Source organism: Macaca nemestrina, chromosome 6 (assembly GCF_043159975.1).
Source record: "Macaca nemestrina isolate mMacNem1 chromosome 6, mMacNem.hap1, whole genome shotgun sequence".
In the NCBI taxonomy this organism is placed as follows: Eukaryota; Metazoa; Chordata; class Mammalia; order Primates; family Cercopithecidae; genus Macaca; species Macaca nemestrina.
In genome coordinates, this window is record NC_092130.1 from 174,008,480 (window position 1) to 174,021,483 (window position 13,004).

Here is a 13,004-nt window from a genome sequence, read left to right on the forward strand (position 1 = left end):
AATTAGCCAGGCATGGTGGCAGGTGCCTGTAGTCCCAGGTACTCAGGAGACTGAGGCAGGAGAGTGGCGTGAACCCAGAAGGCGGAGCTTGCAGTGAGCTGAGATGGCGCCACTGAACTCCAGCCTGGGCGACAGAGCGAGACTCTGTCTCAAAGAAAAAAAAAAAAAGAAAAAAAAGATCAAGCTGAGACTGTGATTTAAAGTTTATCTAAAACCTAGTTTTTCCTCCGAGCAGCTTCTGATAATGGTGCCAGGAAGGGGCTCTTGGTGTCAATCCCCTGGGGCTGCTGTGACAACAGGCCACAGTCTGGGTGGCTCATCACAACAGAAATTCATTCCCTCCCAGTGTGCAGGTGAAAAGTCAGAAATCAAGGCATTAGTAGGCATGCTATCTCCCAAGGCTCTATGGGAGAGTCTGCTCCAGGCCTTTCTCTCAGCCTCCAGTGTCATTGGCTGTCCTGGGCATTTCTTGGCTTGTGGACGCATCACTCCCATCTCTGCCTTTGCCATCACGTGGTGTTCTCCCCATGTATCTGTGTCTCTTTCCTTTCTCTTGTAAGGACACCAGTCATATTGGATTATGGACACCCCAATGACCTTATTTTAACTGATTATATCTGCAAAGACCCTATTTCCAAAAAGGTTACCTTCACAAGTACCAGGGGTTAGGACTTCGGTATACTTTTGTAAGGGACACACTTCAATCCTTAACAGGTGCCCTGCAGATTGGTTAAGAGACCTGTCCCTGAGGAGGCAGGGGATATGATTCTAGAAACTAAGTTCTATTAGCTCTGGGTGCGCCAGTCTTTGCTTAGTATATTAGTCTGTTTTCACGCTGCTGATAAAGACATACCACAGACTAGGAAGAAAAAGAGTTTAATTAGACTTACAGTTCCACACGGCTGGGGAGGCCTCAGAATCATGGCAGGAGGTGAAAGGCACTTCTTACATGGCAGAGGCAAGAGAAAATGAGAAAGATGTAAAAGCAGAAACTCCTGATAAAACCCTGAGATCTTGTGACACTTATTTACTACCATGACAACAGTATGGGGAAAACCGTCCACATGATTCAAATTATCTCCCACCAGGTCCCTCCCACAACACATAGGAATTATGGGAGTACAATTCAAGATGAGATTTGAGTGGGGATACAGAGCCAAACCACATAATTCTGCCTTTGGCCCCTCCAAATCTCACGTCCTCACATTTCAAAACCGGTCATGCCTTCCCAACAGTCCCCGAAAATCTTAACTCATTTCCGCATTAACCCAAAAGTCCACAGTCCAGAGTCTCATCTGAGACAGGGCAAGTCCCTTCTGCCTAAGAGCCGATAAGATCAAAAGCCAGCTAGTTACTTCCTAGATACAATGGGGGTATAGGTATTGGGTAAATACAGCCATTCCTAATGGGAGAAATGGACCAAAACAAAGGGTTACAGGGCCCATGTAAGTCTGAAATCCAGTGGGGCAGTCACATTTTAAAGGTCCAAAGTGATCTCCTTTGACTCCAGGTCTCACATCTAGGTCACGCTGATCCAAAAGGTGGGTTCCCATGGTCTTGGGCAGCTCCGCCCCTGTGGCTTTGCAGGATACAGACTCCCCCCTGGCTGCTTTCACAGGCAGGTGTTGAGTGTCTGTGGCTTTTCCAGGTGCACACTATAAGCTGTAAGTGGATCTAGCATTCTGGGGTATGGAGGACGGTGGCCATCTTCTCACAGCTCCACTAGGCGGTGCCCCAGTAGGGACTCTGTGTGAGGGCTCCAATCCTGCATTTCCCTTCTGCACTGCCCAAGCAGAGGTTTCCCATGAGAGCCCCACCTCTGCAGCTAACTACTGCCTGGGCATTCAGGCATTTCCATACGTCTTCTGAAATCTAGGCAGAGGTTCCCAAACCCCAGTTCTTGACTTCTGTGTACCCACAGGCTCAATACCATGTGGAAGCTTCCAAAGCTTGGGGCTTCCACCCTCTGAAGTTATAGCCTGAGCTCTATGTTGGCCCCTTTCAGCCACGGCTGGAGCAGCTGAGATGCTGAGCACCAAGCCTCTATACTGCACACAGCACAGGGACCCTAGGCCTTGCCCACGAAACCATGTTTTCCTCCTAGACCTCTGGGTCTGTGATGGGAGGCACTGCTGCAAAGGTCTCTGACATGCCCTGGAGACATTTTCCACCTTGTCTTGGGGATTAACTTTCAGCTTCTCATTACTCATGCAAATATCTGCAGCTGGCTTGAATTTCTCCTCAGGAAATGGGATTTTCTTTTCTATCGCATCGTCAGGCTGCAAATTTTTTGAACTTTTACGCTCTGTTTCCCTTTTAAAAGTAAACACCTTTAACAGCACCCAAGTCACCTCTTGAATGCTTTGCTGCTTAGAAATTTCTTTTGCCACATATACTGAATCATCTCTCTAAAGTTCAAAGTTCCACAAATCTCTAGGGCAGAGGCAAAATGCCACCCGCCTCTCTTCTAAAACATAACTAGAATCACCTTTGCTCCAGTTCCCAACAAGTTCCTCAGCTCCATCTGAGACCACCTCAGCCTGGACTTCATTGTCCATATAATTATTAGCATTTTTGTCAAAGCCATTCAACAAGTCTCTAAGAAGTTCCAAACTTTCCCATATTTTCCTTTCTCTGAGCCCTCCAAACTGTTCCAACCTCTGCCTGTTACCCAGTTCCAAAGTTACATCCACATTTTCGGGTATCTTTTCAGCAACACCATATTCCTGGTACTAACTTACTGTATTAGTCCATTTTCATGCTGCCTATAAAGACATACCAGAGACTAGGAAGAAAAAGAGGTTTAATTGGACTTATAGTTCCACATGGCTGGAGAAGCCTCAGAATCATAGTGGGAGGTGAAAGGCACTTCTTACATGGTGGCAACAAAAGAAAATGAGGAAGATGCAAAAGCAGAAATCCCTGATAAACCCATCAGATCTCATGAGACTTACTCACTACCATGAGAACAGTATGGGGGAAACTTCCCATGATTCAAATTATCTCCCATCGGGACCCTCCCACAACATGTGGGAATTATGAGAGTACAGTTTAAGATGATATTTGGGTGGGGACACAGAGTCAACCCGTATCACTTAGCTTATGTTCTTCTGACTCAACTTTATTCTTTATCAAGAACTGCAAGACAATAACCCAATTTTTAGAAAATTCACGATTACACTGGAAAAAGAAAACATTTTTCAGTTATTAACATTAAAAAACACTCAAGTCTGAAGATAGACTCACGTAAGCCAACAACAATAGAAAATGTTCAATGAATCCAGCTCCAGTATACCTTCAGATTTTGATGTGTTTCTAGTTTCTCTTTGCCTGTGCTTAACTGTGGTGTTTACAACACCTGGATGCAATTAGCACCAATATAAATCCACAAATACCGAGGAGAGAAAAACTAAGGCACTAAACAATTGAATAATTAGTCCACAGTAATTACTTTAAAAAAATTCAATGAGAGCCTTTCTTCCCCTACACTTCTCTGTTGAAGACATTGTGGAGCATTGTTAGGGATATCTGAGTGGGAAGGAATTGAGCCAAGTTCTGTCTATTGATAGATGGTCAGCCCAAGCTCCCAGCAGAGCTTTATCTTCATGGCCATTCTGTTTTGAGCAGGCATCTGTCTCCTCCATTGTCGGACCAAAAGAAGGGGTGAGGCCACAGAGCCCATTGCTGCCAGCAGGGAGGGATACTGTCTCCCAGAAAGCACAGATGCATTAGAGATGATCCAAAACATGAAAGTTACTAATAGGGAAGTTGAAGCCCCACCACACAGCTGAAAGTTCTGAAACCTGGGTTTCCCTATGAGTGGAAACCCAATTTTCCCTCAATGTTTTTCTCCCCCAGCCCTAAGCACCCAGTAATTACTTTCTGTTTCTACAGAATTTCCTATTATGAAATGGTAATGGAATGGATAAAACGGTAAATGGAATGGATGATAAATGAATGATTATTTGAGACCCCTTTTCCACTAGGGCAGTTCCTATGGATTTCACGTCATTGTCTGGTCCTCTCACTAGTGTTTTCCAAGTGAGAGCAGAAAACGGAACGCATTACTTGTTTATCTCTTCACCAGTTTTATGTTGCACCTGATGAATTCTGTTTCAATCCATAAGTGTTTTACATGAGCTTCTCCCTAAGCCATGCTCTGTGCTGGTCCCAGAGATGCAGGAAATATTTTTTATTTATTTATTTATTTATTAAAATTTTTTTATTGTAAAATATTTAATTGATGAAAATTGTATATATTTAGGGTGTACCATGTGATGATTTGTATGCACTCTTCCTGTGTGTGTGATGATGAGGACACATAAAATCTGCTGTCTTACCAAATTTCAAGTAAACAAGTATGTTCACAGTAAATGAGATATAGAAATTGTGTCCATCCACAGATAATGGATAATGAAGATATGGCAAATATATACACACATATACACACACATGTAAGGGAATATTATGCAGCCACCAAAAGGAAGGAAACTCTGCTATTTGGGACAATGAGGAGTTGGTTTCTGCCTAAAGGACGCCATGCACATGACCAGGCACTCACTGCGGCAACATGAGCGATCACCAGCATGTGTTAGGTCTGCAGGTCCTGTGTGTGTCAAAGTCCTGATACCAGGATATTCAGGAAAGGCATTGGATGAGGATCAATTTAAACTCCCACTCACTCTATTTAAAAACACTTGTTTCGTTTTTAAAGAGGAAGAAAGTAGTGAGGTGGAATATCCTTTTATTTTAGGGCTTGTTAATTTTTGACTTGACTAGGAATAAAAGACAAGTGAATTAAGTTTTCTTAGAACGTATCCATTATTAATCCATTTAAGCAAACACTTGTGAAGTGTTCATTAGGTACAGGGCATGAGTTCCCAGGCATGAGAACTGCGCAGTCCACAGGGCACTGAACTTAGAAGGACACCAAGCTGGATTTAATGCTCTGCTATTCAATGCTTTTGAACTAGGGGGTCTGCATTTCCATTTTGCATGCTGGGCCTCACACACCGTGCAGCAGATTCCAGGTGGTGTCGGGCGCCCTGCACTGGGAGGATCCTTAGAATGCCACAGGGTTCCTTCTTTGAGAGATGACATCTTTTCTATTTGCTTATCTGCGCTCTCTAATCACTGCTGATGAACCCAAATTGCTGTCATAAGAAACGAGTTGCCTTTATTTAAAAAAGACTTATGCTTTTACAGATAAATATATTTAGACTTGAAAATATTCAACAGCATGATTTTAGTTCAAAAAAGAGAATGCAAAATGTTTCCTGTATAATCCCACTTCTTCAGTCATATTATATGCATTACACTTTTATTACATGTTAGAGTCTTTAGAGGCAACGCAAAGACCGAAGGGCCATTCTGGTTTGTCCCCTTGAAACATTTTTCTACAATGTTTTCTTCATCTTTGTAATTCAGAAAAAGAACACAGGATCTATCTAGCCATGAATATTTTCTTTCTTCACTTTCCCCTTAGAATGCTGTAATCTCCTTTAACAATGCACACATAGATCTTTCTCCAATTCAGGAATATCTTCTCTCTCTCCATCTTATTCTCTGCGTCTCTCCCTCTCTCTCTCTCACTCTTGGTCTCTCTCTCCCTCTCTCTCTCTATCTCTCTTTCTCTCACTCTCTCTGTCTCCAGAATGTTGAGATATAATCCACTGCCATGCAATTCAATTCATTCATTTGAAGTATAACATTTACTGGTTCTAAGCACATTAACAGAGTTATGCAACCATCACAGCAATGTAATTCCAGTGCATTGTTATAACTCCAGAAATAAATAAATCCCATACCCATTAGTATCACTCCTTATTCCTCTCATCAAACCTCTCCCTACCTCTCCCTTAGACAGTCACTACTTTCTGTTTCCAAAGATTTGTCTATTCTAGACATTTCATATGAATGGAATAATATCATTTGTGACCTTTTGTGACTGTTCCTTTTATTTGCCCTAATATTTCCAGGGTTTGTCCATGTTGTAGCATGTTTCAGTTCTTCATTCATCTATATTGCCAAGTAATATTTTGTTCTATGAATATACCATGTGATATTTATCCATTCATCCGTTGGGGAACATTTGTGTAATTTCTGATTTTTGGGCTATTATAAATAATACTGTGATGAGCATTTGTGTACAAGTTTTCGCTTCTTTGGGTATACACCTAAGAGCAAGTTGCTGAGTCATATGGTAACTCTATATTTAATAGTTTGAGGAGCTGTCAGAGTGTTTTCCACAGCAGCCACATCATTTTATATTCCTACAATCAATGCACAGGGCTCCAAATTCTCCACAAACTAGTCAGGACTTGTGGTTATCTGTATTTTTTAATAAGCCATCCAATGAATATGCAGTGGCATCACATTGTAGTTCTGATTTAAATTTCTCCAGTGACTAAAGGTATTGAGAAACTCTTCATATGCTTATCGTCCATTTGTATGTCTTCTTTGGAGAAATGTCTACTCAAGCTCATTGCCTGGTATGGTTTGGCTGTGTCTGCGCCCAAAATTTTATCTTGAATTGTAATCCTCATAATCCTCACGTGTCAAGGATGGGACCAGGTGGAGATAATTGGATCACAGGTGTGGTTTCCCCCAGGTTGTTCTTGTGATAGTAAGTGAGTTCTCAGGAGATCTGATGGTTTTATAAGCATTTGGCATTTCCCTGGCTTGTACTCACTCTGTCCTGGCATTCTGTGAAGAAGGTGCCTGCTTCTCCTTTGCCTTCTGCCATGATTGTAAGTTTCCTGAGGCCTCCCTAGCAATGCAGAACTGTGAGTCAATTAAACCTCCTTCCTTGATAAATTATCTAGTCTTGGGTATTTCTTCATAGCAGTGTGAGAACAAACTAATACATTGCCCATTTAACATATTGAGTTAGTTATCGTTCTATAATCTCTGCTGTATTTTTAAAATTATTGGTTGTATGTAATTTGTTCTGCTGTGCTCTCCAGAATCAGCTGGCTGTATGGTAACCTTCTAACTTAGAATGTTAACTGTTATTTCAGATATTCCTCTAGATGTTGCAGTGGGCCATTTTTAGAGGGAGGCTCTTTCATGGGGCACTTTTCCAGGGGCCTCCCCCTAACTCTGCAGGCAGCATTTAGTATTTATTACTAGACGGGATGCACTTGGTTCTGCTTTCTATCTCCATAAGAGATATTGCAATTTGCAGGTCAAAGCTGCTGAAGTGTGGCCATGACCTGCCCAGTATGCACTGGTCTCCTATAGCTCTGTGCACAGAAGAGGCGCCTCCCTGAGACTGTTTCTGACATCTCAACAATGTCCTGTTTTTGTCCCTGCTTCTGCCTACTGTCCTTCACTCTGGGCTTCTCTCCCTCACTTCCTGTCACAATATCCACTCTGGTCTCCTGCGGAGAGTGAGACCTGTGAGACCTCTTGGTGTGTGCAGGTGGCAGAGGCTGTTAATGGCTCTCTGTGACTTTCTAGGCAGTTTCTGTTTCACAGAGTGTGGCCAGGGGCTGCAGTGACACGAGGCCTTAAAGTCAATGTGATGTCTGCCAAGACTTGCCCAATAGGCCATCTGCCTTCATTGTCAGTGTGTGAGATTTTCTTTTCATCTTGTTATTAGTATCTTGGTGTCTTTAAAGGTATTGGGGGAAAAGTTTGGAGAGGTGGTATTGAGGGTTGCTAGGTAGGAATGCATTATAAGTAGAAAGTTCCATAAACTCCATTTCAAAATGTAAAGCATATCTTTGTATTTTAGTAAAACAAGATAAAGGCTCTCTCATGCTTTAAAAAAAATTGCGACATACTTCTATGCTATGGCTAAGCCAAGAGAGATGCTTTGATCATGTGTCTGTCCTCTATATAATAGGACAGTCTTACAAGTGAAGGAAGTTGTATAATGAAGTTCTGGTCTTTTCAGAAATAATCATCTTCAGTAGAGCAAAAGAAAGAAAGGCTGCAGCTTTTTGGATAATAATGTTAAAATGAATTGCTAATCACTGATCATGATTGGTGAGTACTAGCTGAAGGTCTCGCACCTAAGACACCAATCCTTTAGTGCACTGAGGTCACGCCAATGAACTAAGCCTAGAATTAGAAGTGATACTTTTTTACATGTGAATAGCTTTACAGCCATTTTTCAGCTCCTAAAAAGTGTACTGTTAGCTCCAAAAAGTCACTCTCTCCTGATGAATAATTCTTGAGGTGATTTGCTGCCATCAGAAACTGAGCTATTGAAGCCTCTCTTATCCCTTCACCAGCAGGCAAATAGAGAAGTTACTGGAATTGTTGAGTGCTTCTCTTCTGGCAGCATGTGCTGTTTATTCTGCATAATTTTAATCTAAGCCATATAGCCACGTTCCCAGTAACCAGAACTCATAAGCAGAGAAGTGAAGCTAGAAGGCATGTTATCCATACACTAGGGGAACTTTGGTTTGCAGATTTCTTTTCTAGCACAGGTTCTCAATCACCAACGACCACCTCCCATAAACATTATCCTCTAAATGTATGAAGCGTACTCCATCAGGAAGCATAATTTAAAGCAGAAAGGGTACAGATACTGAAGCAGAATCCCAACTTCATTATTCATGCAACAAGCATGTATTGTCTATATTACAGGTTCAGTTCTGCTGGAAGGAGAGTCTAAGATGGAGATGTGTATGTAGGACATTTATAAGGTTGTCTTGGAATTGACACCAATAGGAGGGAGATGGAGGAGGACAGACTGGACAGAGGGAGAAGCTGAGTGGTGATGCAGTCCCAAAAATGTTCTTGGCAAGCCCTATAGGGTGCTCTAAAGATGAGATGGTCCTTCAAGTTCTCTCAAGTTGGGGGAAGAAGGTCATATATTTACCCCTCCACATTGACCAGTCATGGGATATGGCTGTCTTTGGAAGGAGGCAATTCCCAAAAAGGACTGAAAATGGTGGGCAGTCTCTATGGTGGTATGCCCAGGGGCTGGGGGAAGTCATCACTAAAGAGAAATCTGGATGGCACTTGGCAGCATTCACTAAACCAGGTGACCTTGGGGAAGTTCTGTGTCCACTCTCACGGCTTTAGTTTCTTATCGATAACCAGATTATAACGTCTCCCTTGTAATGTATATGTAGAAAGGAATCCTAAGTAACAGAACAATGGTGAAATGTTCAGCTCAATAAGTATAAGTATAGAATTATTCCCCCCAATATTGACCCTGGAAAATGAAAGAACAAGCAACATTATTTAAAGAATGCTTCATTCTGGTGTAGATCCTACAAACTCTCCTGTTATGGTACAGGTTTTTAAACATAAATTACTTCTCAAACTATCAAAACCTTGCCATGTTGCTATGATTTGAATGTGCCTCCCAGATTTCAGGTGTTGGGAACTTAATCTCCAGATTCATATGTTGATTAGAGATGGGGCCTTTGGGAGGTAATTAAGATTAGATTAGGTCGTCAGGCTGGGACCCCTCTTATGGGATCAATGGCTTTATAAGGAGAGGAATAGAGGCCAGAGCTAGCACACTTGCTCTGTCTCACCATGTGATGCCTCCTGCCATGTCATAACACAGTAGAAAGGCCCTCACCAGATGCTGATGCCATGCACTTGGACTTCCCAGCCTCCAGATCCATTAGTTAAATAATCTCTATTCTTTATAAATTACCCAGTCTGTTGTATTCAATTATAGCAATAGAAAATGAACTAAGACACAAGTACTAAAGTTCATTTCTCAGTAATACTTTTTGACCCTTTCCCTTTTCAGATGTAAATTGCCCTTTACATGAAATTCCTGTATTAGTCTCTTATTGGCTACTATTACAAATTACCACAAACTTAGAGGCTTAAGACAACATACAGTATTCTTTAACAGTTCTGGAAGCATACAATTTGAGTCCAAAATGAGTCTTGAGGGCTAAAGTCAAGGTGTCAGTTGGGCTGGTTCCTTCTGGAGGTTCCCAAGGAGAATCTGTCTCTTTCCTCTCCGTTGTCTGAAGCCTGTCCTCATTCCTTGGCTCTTGGCCCTGCATCACATGGCCTTCTCTTCTATACTCAACTCTACCACTGCCTTCCTTTTACAAAGACACTCATGACTGCATCTGGGGCTTCCCTGGATAGTCCAGGATATTCTTCCTGTCTTATGATCCTTAATCACATCTGCAAAGTCCATTTTGCCACTTAAGGTCACATTCACAGGTCCTAGGGGTTAGGAAATGAACATCTTTGGAAGCCATCATTCAGCCCCCCACAAACCCATAAGCCCTTTATCTTTTAAGTCAGATTGTAATCTGCCCATATTGGCCTGTGAGCTTCAGAAGAACAGGGAAGCACATTTGGGTTTTGCTTACAGGAAAAGCAAATGTGATACACATAAGATGTTCAGAAATGTTTGCCACATTGAATCCAATTTTGTTGAAGTTATCATGTGGAATTGATAGACTCAAGCTGATAGGCTCCTGTGTGTGAGAAGCTAAGGTAAGAGGTACTTTTGTCCTTTGAAAGTATAGGATAATTGCTCAGGGGTATTGGCAATCAATCTGGGCACTGCCCTGAATCCATGGTCGGTGACAACCCTCACTTTAGGTAGTCAAGGAGCTAGTTTACATGTAGTTGAACCACTGATCCGATGTGAACTTGCAGGCATTTCTCCTTATTTCAACCATGGTGTGACATCCCAATAAACAAATCACATCTGGGATCCAAGGTCCACACCAACACTCATCTCCTCCCAGCCTCTTACAGAAGACTCAACTGTGCTTTCAATGATGGAAGCTATCAAAATGTAAAACTACAATTTGTAGATCAAGACTATAGCTTTACTTTACTTTCAATACAAAGTAGAACTTGAGAAACTAATGTTTTAAATATTTTTAAATATTTAGGCCATTTAAGGCAATCCTTTCTTAATGGAAATCTTTCAGGATTAAAGCAGCAGCATCGTTTTCTCTGATGTTTAGTCAGACTCCCAGTGTTCTTATCTTGCACAGTGGATACTTTCTAAGGATTTTAAAAAGTAAATGAAGAACAGAATGAATCATCACAAAACTTATTTCCAAAAGACAAGGCAAAATTAATTCAACAAAATGATTTGAATTCTTCTAAAAACACAAGTGATTATGAATATTGTTTTTAGGCTCAAGAAATAGACTCAAAGCAAACACTCAACCATTCAGTTGATGGGTACAGTCTAGGCACCAGGAACCTGTGGTACCAGGATTTGTTTATTTTTCCCTGTATCTAAGTGTTGAGGACTATTGCACCTGTCTATTTTGAAGAGCAATGTGCCACTGTGATGAAGCAAGTTGTCAGATAAAAGGTTATTCAATAGCTTCCATCATTGAAAACAGAGTTGAGTCTTCTAAAGGAGTCCAGGAAGAGATGAGTCCTGGCATGGGCCTTGGATCCCAGGTGTTATTTGTATAATGGGGTGTCACACTTGGGCAAGGGGGAAAGTGAGCCAAAGCACAGAGGCCAAAGTGAGCATGGATGGGTGGTGAGGAAGGAACACCCACAAGAGACCATTTTGCTTGGAAAAGACTGTTTGCTTTACAGGGCTCATTCTGGAAATCGATGCTCTCTGTGATCTGAAGGGGGGACTTTAGGAGTCCAGTTGAAGGGATGGTTTGCCATGGATCCCTGAGGCTACAGGGGGGCCTGAAACTCAAGCAGGCCCATCTTTGTGACCCATCCCCTTTGACAGGGGGAACTGTCCAAGTGGGCAAAGAGGTCAAGCAGGGCCAATGAGAATTCCTCCACAGGCGGTGTGATGGCAAACTTTCCTGGGACACAGGGTATGCAGATATTTGGTTAAACATTACTCGGGAGTGTCTGTGGGAGTATTTCTGGATGGGATTAACATGTGAATTTGCAGACTGAATCAAGAGATTGTCCTCCCCAATGTGGGTGGGCCTCATTCAATTTGTTGAAGGCCTGAATAGAACAAAAAGGCTGAAGGAGAGAGAAAAGGCTGAAGGAGAGAGAATTTGCTCTGCTAGCCTGTCTTTGAGCTGGGGCACAGCTCTTCTCCTGCCTTCAGACTCAGCCTGGAATTGACATCATCAGCTCTCCTGAGTCGTGGGCCTCCTGACTCTCATGGGAACAAGACCATCAGCTCACCTGGCTTTCCAGCTTGCTGATGGCAGGTCTTAGGAATTCTTAGCCTCCATAATCATGTCAGCCAACCCCTTATAATAAATATCTATCTATCTATCTATCTATCTATCTATCTATCTATCTATCTATCTATCTATCTATCTTTCCATCCATATATCTATTCATCTATCATCTATCTATCATCTATCTAGCTAGCTAGCTACCTATTATCTATCTGTCTATCTTCTATATTCTATCTACTATTTTTTCATCTACCTACCTATTTTTTCTATTATCTATCTTTATCTATCTATTATCTATCTAATCTATCAATCATCTATATCATCTATTTTCTATCTACTTTCTACTATCTATTTTTTCTATCAACTTATCTATTTTTTCTATCTATGTATCTATCTTCTATCTACCTATCTGCCTACTATCTGTCTGTCTGTCTGTCTACTCTCTGTCTATCTACCTATCTTTTATTTGTTCTGTTTGTCTAGAGAACCCAGAATTATACAGGTAGCTTTATGGATTCTATGCACAAGAAGTCCCTTTTCTACTGGGATTCTTAAGTTAGTAACCAGCATCTGGGACTGTGGCTGGTGGAGCTCAGCATCCTGCAGTTTTTCTCTAATGCCCTTAACACCTTATCCTGGGCAGCCCCACAGACCTGACAGAGGAGGCTCCCCCAGTCTCTTGCTCTGTGACAATGATGGCCCCAGAACCCTCCTGCTTCCCCCATCCTGCTGCTGCCAATTTTGTACACCAGGGTTTGTCACTTGAAACTTTTCATTTCCCAGTACTGCAAGTATCATCCTACTAGCATAAATTAAGTGCCTGGTGTCTACTACACAGTGGGCACTGCTAACGGCCTTATTAAAAAGGAAAGCCTGGCCACTTCCTTGAAGATATTTCCAGGGTAGTTAGGAAAGACCAGGCCAACAACT